Source organism: Solanum pennellii, chromosome 3, assembly GCF_001406875.1.
Source record: "Solanum pennellii chromosome 3, SPENNV200".
Lineage (NCBI taxonomy): Eukaryota > Viridiplantae > Streptophyta > Magnoliopsida > Solanales > Solanaceae > Solanum > Solanum pennellii.
In genome coordinates this window covers 23,900,793-23,907,980 of record NC_028639.1, presented here as the reverse complement: position 1 = coordinate 23,907,980, position 7,188 = coordinate 23,900,793, and positions in this window count along the sequence as shown.

Genomic DNA, 7,188 nt, shown 5'->3' with positions numbered 1-7,188 from the left:
TTATGATGTTATGAACTTGATATGTGACAATGCATGTGTATTATGTCTTGTGTAAGATAGTGTGTGTATATTGACTATGTTGATACTATGCCTTGGTGATGTCCTTATCCTATGTGCTTTGATGAACCTTATGAGAGTTGCTTATGACTTTTGATTCTCCTACTCTTTTAAAGAATGATTTTCAAGAGTGAATAAAGCATGGTATATACTAGATGTCCCTTCTAAAGAATGTTTCAATGGTTTTATGCATTGCTTTCATACTTAGTGCTTTTGTGCTAATCCCTTCTTCTACATTTTTACAAAGTGTAGGCTTTGGAGAGTTGATCGGAAGATAGGTTTCTAGGTAACTCGGGATTGAATACTTGGGAAATCCTCATAGTTTCAAGGATGAACCTACCATGTCCTCTTATGTCTTTATTTTTATGTTTTTATATTACGTAATGGTCCTGTCTCTAAGTTGTATTAAATGAAGTTAAATTCTAAATCTTATATAAATGGTTTTTGAGTTATAGAGTCATGGATACTCTTATTTTATTAAGTGTTCAATTGTTAAAGAAAAGTTTTAAAATTTCCGCTATTTTTCATACGCTTAATGTTCAAGAATGCTAAGGGCTTGTATAAGACCTCCGAGACGTAGAATAGCAATATTACGACTAGAATGTGCTCTCGGGTCGTGAAAAACTTTGTATCAGAGTATAAGGTTATGAAATGGTCTTAGGATGTCTCAAAACCACGTCTAGTAAAGTCTTGTTCATCGGTGTGATTCGAGACACATGTATGAGTGAAAGGCTATCGGACGATAGGAAAACTTCACTTCTTCATTCTCTAAGTTGTGCCAAAAATCTATAAGTTCTCTCTCTTATCCCTACTTGATGGTCTTTAAGGATTTGACTATTAGGATGGTTTATGCTACATGTGAGGGAGAGAGGTTGGTTGTGATGCCAATTGTTGCTATGTGACCTAAGAGATTTGAGGAAATAACTTGTGTATGATTTATTCTTCCAAATTGTTTCTTTTATATGTTATTAAGAATGTTTGAGATGAGTTTGTGTAGGTTTGCTCCTAAGAGGGAGATAGTATGCCAACTTAGTGAGACTATTGTGAAGTTATGCTAATTAGTGGTAGAACTCTTGTAGTTAATTGATAGTTCCCAAATGAGCCTATCCAAGAATGAAAATGGGGGAAGGTATTTTTATACCATATTTATTGGTATTATATTGTGTTATAAAGTTGACTTTGAGGTTGCATGTACTACCTAGTTGAAGTAAGGGAGAATAGTGTAGGTTTTGATCATCTTCAAATGAGTTAGTTGTCGTTTAAGATTGATCTTAGGTATGGTCATTTGAGTAGGGTGCTTACATAATACCTAGACATGGTTGGTTGGTAGATTCCACCAAAAGTATGATAAAGGTTGACATGGTTTAGAGTTGTCTTGACCTAACCCTAGTGAAAGAGAAAAAAAGGTTTCATGGGTCAAAGGTAGATGATGATCATTTAGAGTTTAATGAAGTACAAGGTAAGGAACCTTGTAGGAGTAATTCCATAATGCTTGTCTTATTGTGACTTGGCATGTAGGAAATGGTGAACTTTTGGTAAATGCTAGTATGCAAGGGTTGAGTTAAGGCCATGTGAGGTAGATTATTATAACCAAACTAAATCCTTATGAATTTCCTTTATGTGATGGAATTTGATGAATAGTGGTTCTTGGTTGGTACCTATTGATGTTGAACTAGTAAACTCCTATTTATGAGGGTAGGAGCGAATTCTCTATGGTTAAGTACCTTTTTATGATGAAGGTGGACTTTGATAAGTAGTAATACTTAAATGATGTCATGAAGGGTTGAGTGAGAAACTCCTTTAAAAGAAGGTAGGAGTGTAAATACTTAGTTATGATTTGCTCCGACCTTAGAATTTAAGGTAAAGATGTTGTAAAGTGGTTGTCTAGGCTTAACCCAAATGAGGGATAATGTGCTTAGATGGTAAGGTCATTGAGTGTCCTTGATGTTCATGAATTAGGCTTGCTTGAAATTATCTATTAATAGAATCACTTTGGGTGATGGATATGAAAAGTTAAGTATTTTACCTCATGTTTAGGTTTACTTGAAATCCTCACCTCATGAGTATAGTGAGTTTGAGGAGTTTTGATTCCGGTTGGTTGATCCCAATGAGACTTTGAGTGGTGATGGTAGGGTTTCTAATAACCAAGAGTGCCTGAATGAGAATCTCTCTTACGTGGAAGTGCCAATTGGGATCTTAGACCTACAAGTCAAAAAGTAGGAGACTAAGGAACTCCTACTATGTGAATGAGAGCAGTAGTATTTTAGCAAGGGTCTTTGTGAAAGGTGCTTAATTGGGAGGCCTAGGGCCAATGAGATGTCCCAATATCCTTATGTTCCCTTCTATTCCTCCTCTAGTCTAAAGAAAGTATCTCTCCTTGACTCATTTCTTGTATGGAGTCTTGGATATTATGTGTGTCTTATAATTTCTTTGTTTCAAAGAGTTACTTTTGTTATTCTTGGTAGGATTTGGATGAATGGTTGTTCGACCCTTATTAGTTATAGAGCCCGATAAGGTTTTCAATGAGCCTTGGGAATTCTTGAGTCTCTAGGAAGGAGTAATATATGAGGTTTATGTAAAAAAAGATAGATCCTTCCTAAGGGGGAGATCATGTGCTTGAGAAGCACAATGATTGAGAATCCCAAAATCCTCATATTTTCTTGCATTCCCTTTCTAGATTGATACTAAGATTTTGTTTTTCGACTTATGTTTATGTGTAAGAGTCATGAGTATTTTAGAAATTTCCATGATCTCCTTAGGTTAAGCACATTTTGAAAGATCCATAATTCTTATAAAATGGATTTTCATGAATTCATATCTGTCATGTTGTTGTGCATATTAGTATGGTGATTGCATATGTGACTTGATGAGGTGGTTTAGTGAACACGCTTGGTTGTGTTTTTGATGTAAGGGCATTTTGGCTCCATATTGATGCGTTGATCTTGCTTTATATTGGGAAATAAAATTTCCTCTTATGAGCATGTATTTTTGTGTTGATTGGACGTGTTGGAATAGGCTCACTCCTATAAAGTGATGATATGCCTAGCCAATATTGTTGATGTAAGATTGTGATTTGCAATGACTTCCTTATATGATGCATGTTCATGAAATCTAGTGTTATGTAAGAAATTGAAATTTTGTGAAATAACTTCCTAATGTTGAGATGTGTTTGGTATGATCTGCCATTTTGACTTCATGAGAAGGAAGTATGAGCATGCTTTGGTTAGAATTCGAGAATTCCTTCTTAAATGAATTGACCTTTGTTAAATGCTTGCATATAAGATTTATGATGGCATGTGAGTATGTTATGACTAGGAGAAGGTAGTTCGTCCTTGAAAACAACCAATCATGGTAATGTCATGTATGTCCTTGATGGTATTATGTTTAAATGATAAGATTTGTAGTTGATCTACATTGCTTATGATTTATGGGCATTTAGTATGAGTTACTTGATTGGCTCATGAGTTGTAATGTTGATCATGCCTATGTGTAATTTAGAAGTTATTGCATATAGGGCCGTATGATAAAATAATGAGCATGTCTAAAGTTGGAGAAGGTAGTTCCTCCAAATGGCAATGAGTATGATGTAAGTATGTGTGCACTATGAGTTTGTGGATGTAGTTCCTACTTGATTGTGTTCAATTGAGTACATAAATAATGTGGAGTTGGTGTTCCTTATAAGTTTGGTGTATTGAATATGGAGTTGTATTTATAATGTGTGTTGTGAGCTGCTTGTTGAGTCATTATGTCCCTAGAAGTGTTTTAGTGTCATTCGAGGACGAATGTTTTCCAAGTGGGGGAGTACTGTAACACCCTCAAAATGAAATAGGATGAACTAGAGCTTCACATGAGTTTTATGAGTTGGTAACTTGTTAAAATAATGAGAAATAGCTTTTACTAGTTGGTTTGAAGAGTTTTGAGGTCAAAAGTCAAGGGACGACCAAGACGTCCGGAAACTAGTCTTTTGTACGCTAGTGTGTTCTAATGTGTTTGCCTTGTTTTAGTGTGTCGTTTGGAGTCTAAAATTAGTGAAGATGACCCTAGCATCTAGATGGTCATATTTAGGGTCAAGACGTCTGGGTACGACTCCTTAAAGACCACCTTAGGGGTCCTTGAGGGTGACCAATATGTTGGCCAAAAAGGTGTCAAGACAACCTTAACCTACGCCCCTAATCGACGCCTCATCAAGTGGTTGACGTTACATAGGAAGTGTGCATGCTCCAAAATTAGTCGTGAGAGCTTAACCTCCAACTTGAGGAGCCTCAGTCAAATTCCACGGAAGCACAACACGAGCCGTCAATCCATCCACGGTTAGCGGATGGTGGCCATGGTTTGGTGCCTGCAATTCTGTCAAGTGTTCGGCCACTTAAGAGGTGAATCGGTTAATTCAAACCATGTTCTAATTAAGTGGTGGGCGTTTATTTTAGGTGTTTTAAGGTATTTTAAATATTTAAAATCAATTGAAACTCATTATTCTCAAATTACCCCAAATCAAAAAGACCCAACTCCTTTTCCCTCTCAAAAAGTCTTCTCTCTCAAACCTCACTTGAAGAACATGGATGGAGCTTACAAGGACTTGAAGATGCAATATTTTTAAAAAAATTTAATGGGGATTATAAACCTAAGGTATGATAGTTCTTTATTCTTGGTTAGCTTCACCAAGAAGCCCTTTCAAATTTGTGTTTTCAAACATCCCCAAATTCTAGTTTTTTCTCCAATTTCGTGGGTCTCTTTCAAATATGATTTATTTGATCTAAAATAGATTAATTATGATTGAATATTAATGTTTAAGAATGAATTTAAGTATTGACTATGTTTTTGATCCAATTCTCTAAAGACCCATGGATATTCCTATTTTCTTAACCTAAACCTTAACTGAATTTAAAGATGATTAGGGGTTATGTAATTAAGTATGGTCTTGTTTAATTTATGATTTTATTGTTATATTATGCTATTGAATGTATGAATACCAAGAATTTATGTTGAAACTTGAAGGTAACCATTGCAGGCTAAGACTGAAGGTACTCAATTGTAAGTAATCTATCTTTTGAATTGATGATCCATTTGTGGTGGAAGTAGTTCCTTATTGTGTAGTTATAAATTGGTTGATTTTATCCACTTGTGGTGGAGGTTCTACTTTGTAGTATAAATTATAGTATTATGATTATGTCCCTCTTCCTTATAACCCCTATATGGCTATGCATAATATGTAATGAGTGTGGATGATGTATTATGAACATAGTGTGGTATACATAGTTAGATGCTATGGTGGAAGGTCCATACTCACATAGTCCGCTATATGTATAAACGTATGAATCTATACATGTTTTGAATTCCTTAATTGAATGATGAATGTATTCATGGCGTTTGAAATGAACCTTAGATATGTTGAACTATATGACATAAGGTCCTTAAATGTAATATATGATAATTGTACATGACTTAGAATGCTATGAGTGTGTTATGACCCCCTCTTTAAGGGAAGTTCCTCTAATGATGATGTTGTTGCTATTATGCTAATCTGAGTACAATTATGTAAACACACACTCCATGCATAAATATGAATATGATGTGGTTATGAAGTCAATTGAAAGACAAATTCTCATATGCACCCTTACATCTTAATATGCATGAAAAGTGTATGATTATCAAGGTATGAACATGTGTTTCATAAAGGTGTTTATGTGAAAGGCTTTCTCACATATGTACACACACACTGAATGAATAAATGAATAAGGTTTATGATAATATAGTGAAAGTGAGTCTCTTGAAAAATTTCCTCAAATGTACTCTAAACTAGACTATGTTATGAACGTTATGATTATGTGAAAGGACATTCTCACATAATGTAGGTTTTTTTTATGAAAGGGTATTCTCATATTGGAAGCCTTTGACTTATATGATATATGAGGGATTAAGTCCCTAAAGCCTACTTTATGATATAATGTTAAATAAAGGCTTAAAGATGTTTTAAAATGGAGTTTTAGCTTAGCACTCATTGAACATGAAAATGAGAGTGTGGGCCTCATGTCTAGAAAGGCTGGCTTCTCATATGAGAACCCCCACATTTAGCAAGTCTGGGTTTCCAACATAGATGTTGTCTTTTGAGATGGAAACCTCTACGTTTAGCAAGTTAGGGTTTCTAGTCGCAATATCCTTGTTCCATAACTACAAGCACCCATGTGTCATAGCTTAGTGTATCCACTTAGATAGCTAATATGTATGTAGGTGCTACCTTGGCAAGTAGTACCCCCTCTTTTTGGTGTGGGGATAGAAAACCGAATTCAATGTATCTCACACGGTCTATGTTGGTTATGCAATATCTCTCGAAACTTAAGAAAGGAACTGGGATAAGAATATGAACTCTATTTATGACTTCTTGAAGAGTTTAATTAGTTTAGGTAGGACTTTGCAACCTACTTTTGCATTGCACAAGTGGACTTTAACAAAGGTTACGATTAGAGTCTCTTATGTTATAAAAACTTGTTTTTATATATGACCAGTATAAATGCATGTTATGATTTGCTTTATTCATGTTATGAGACAATAATGGTGATGCCTGCTTTATTTGGATTATCTTTATGGTTGGCTTTCCTTAATATGAGTTTTAAGTGTATAATTAACCTCTTCTTATGCATGTGGCCTATGAATGAACAAAATATGAGATATGTATGATGTTGGATGGCTTATTAGTATGAACGTATGTCAAGTATGAACATTATTATCAAAAAATGAAACTTATTAGAAGCCTATTTGACTAGACAGGTCTCCTTTACCGGGGGGTTCCCACAGAGAAGTCTTGCTCTGGCTTGCCAAAAGCAGTGTAGGTAGGACTATGAACCCTACCTATGCATTGCACAAGTAGAACTTACGTTTATTCATGTAGTTGTTCTATTATGATGTTATGAACTTGATATGTGACAATGCATGTGTATTATGTCTTGTATGAGATAGTATGTGTATATTGACTATGTTGAGACTACGCCTTGATGATGTCTTTATCCTATGTGATTTGATGAACCTTATGAGAGTTGCTTATGACTTGTGATTCTCCTACTCATTTAAAGAATGATGTTCAAGAGTGCATAAAACATGTTTTAAACTAAATGTCCCTTTTAAAGCATATTTCAA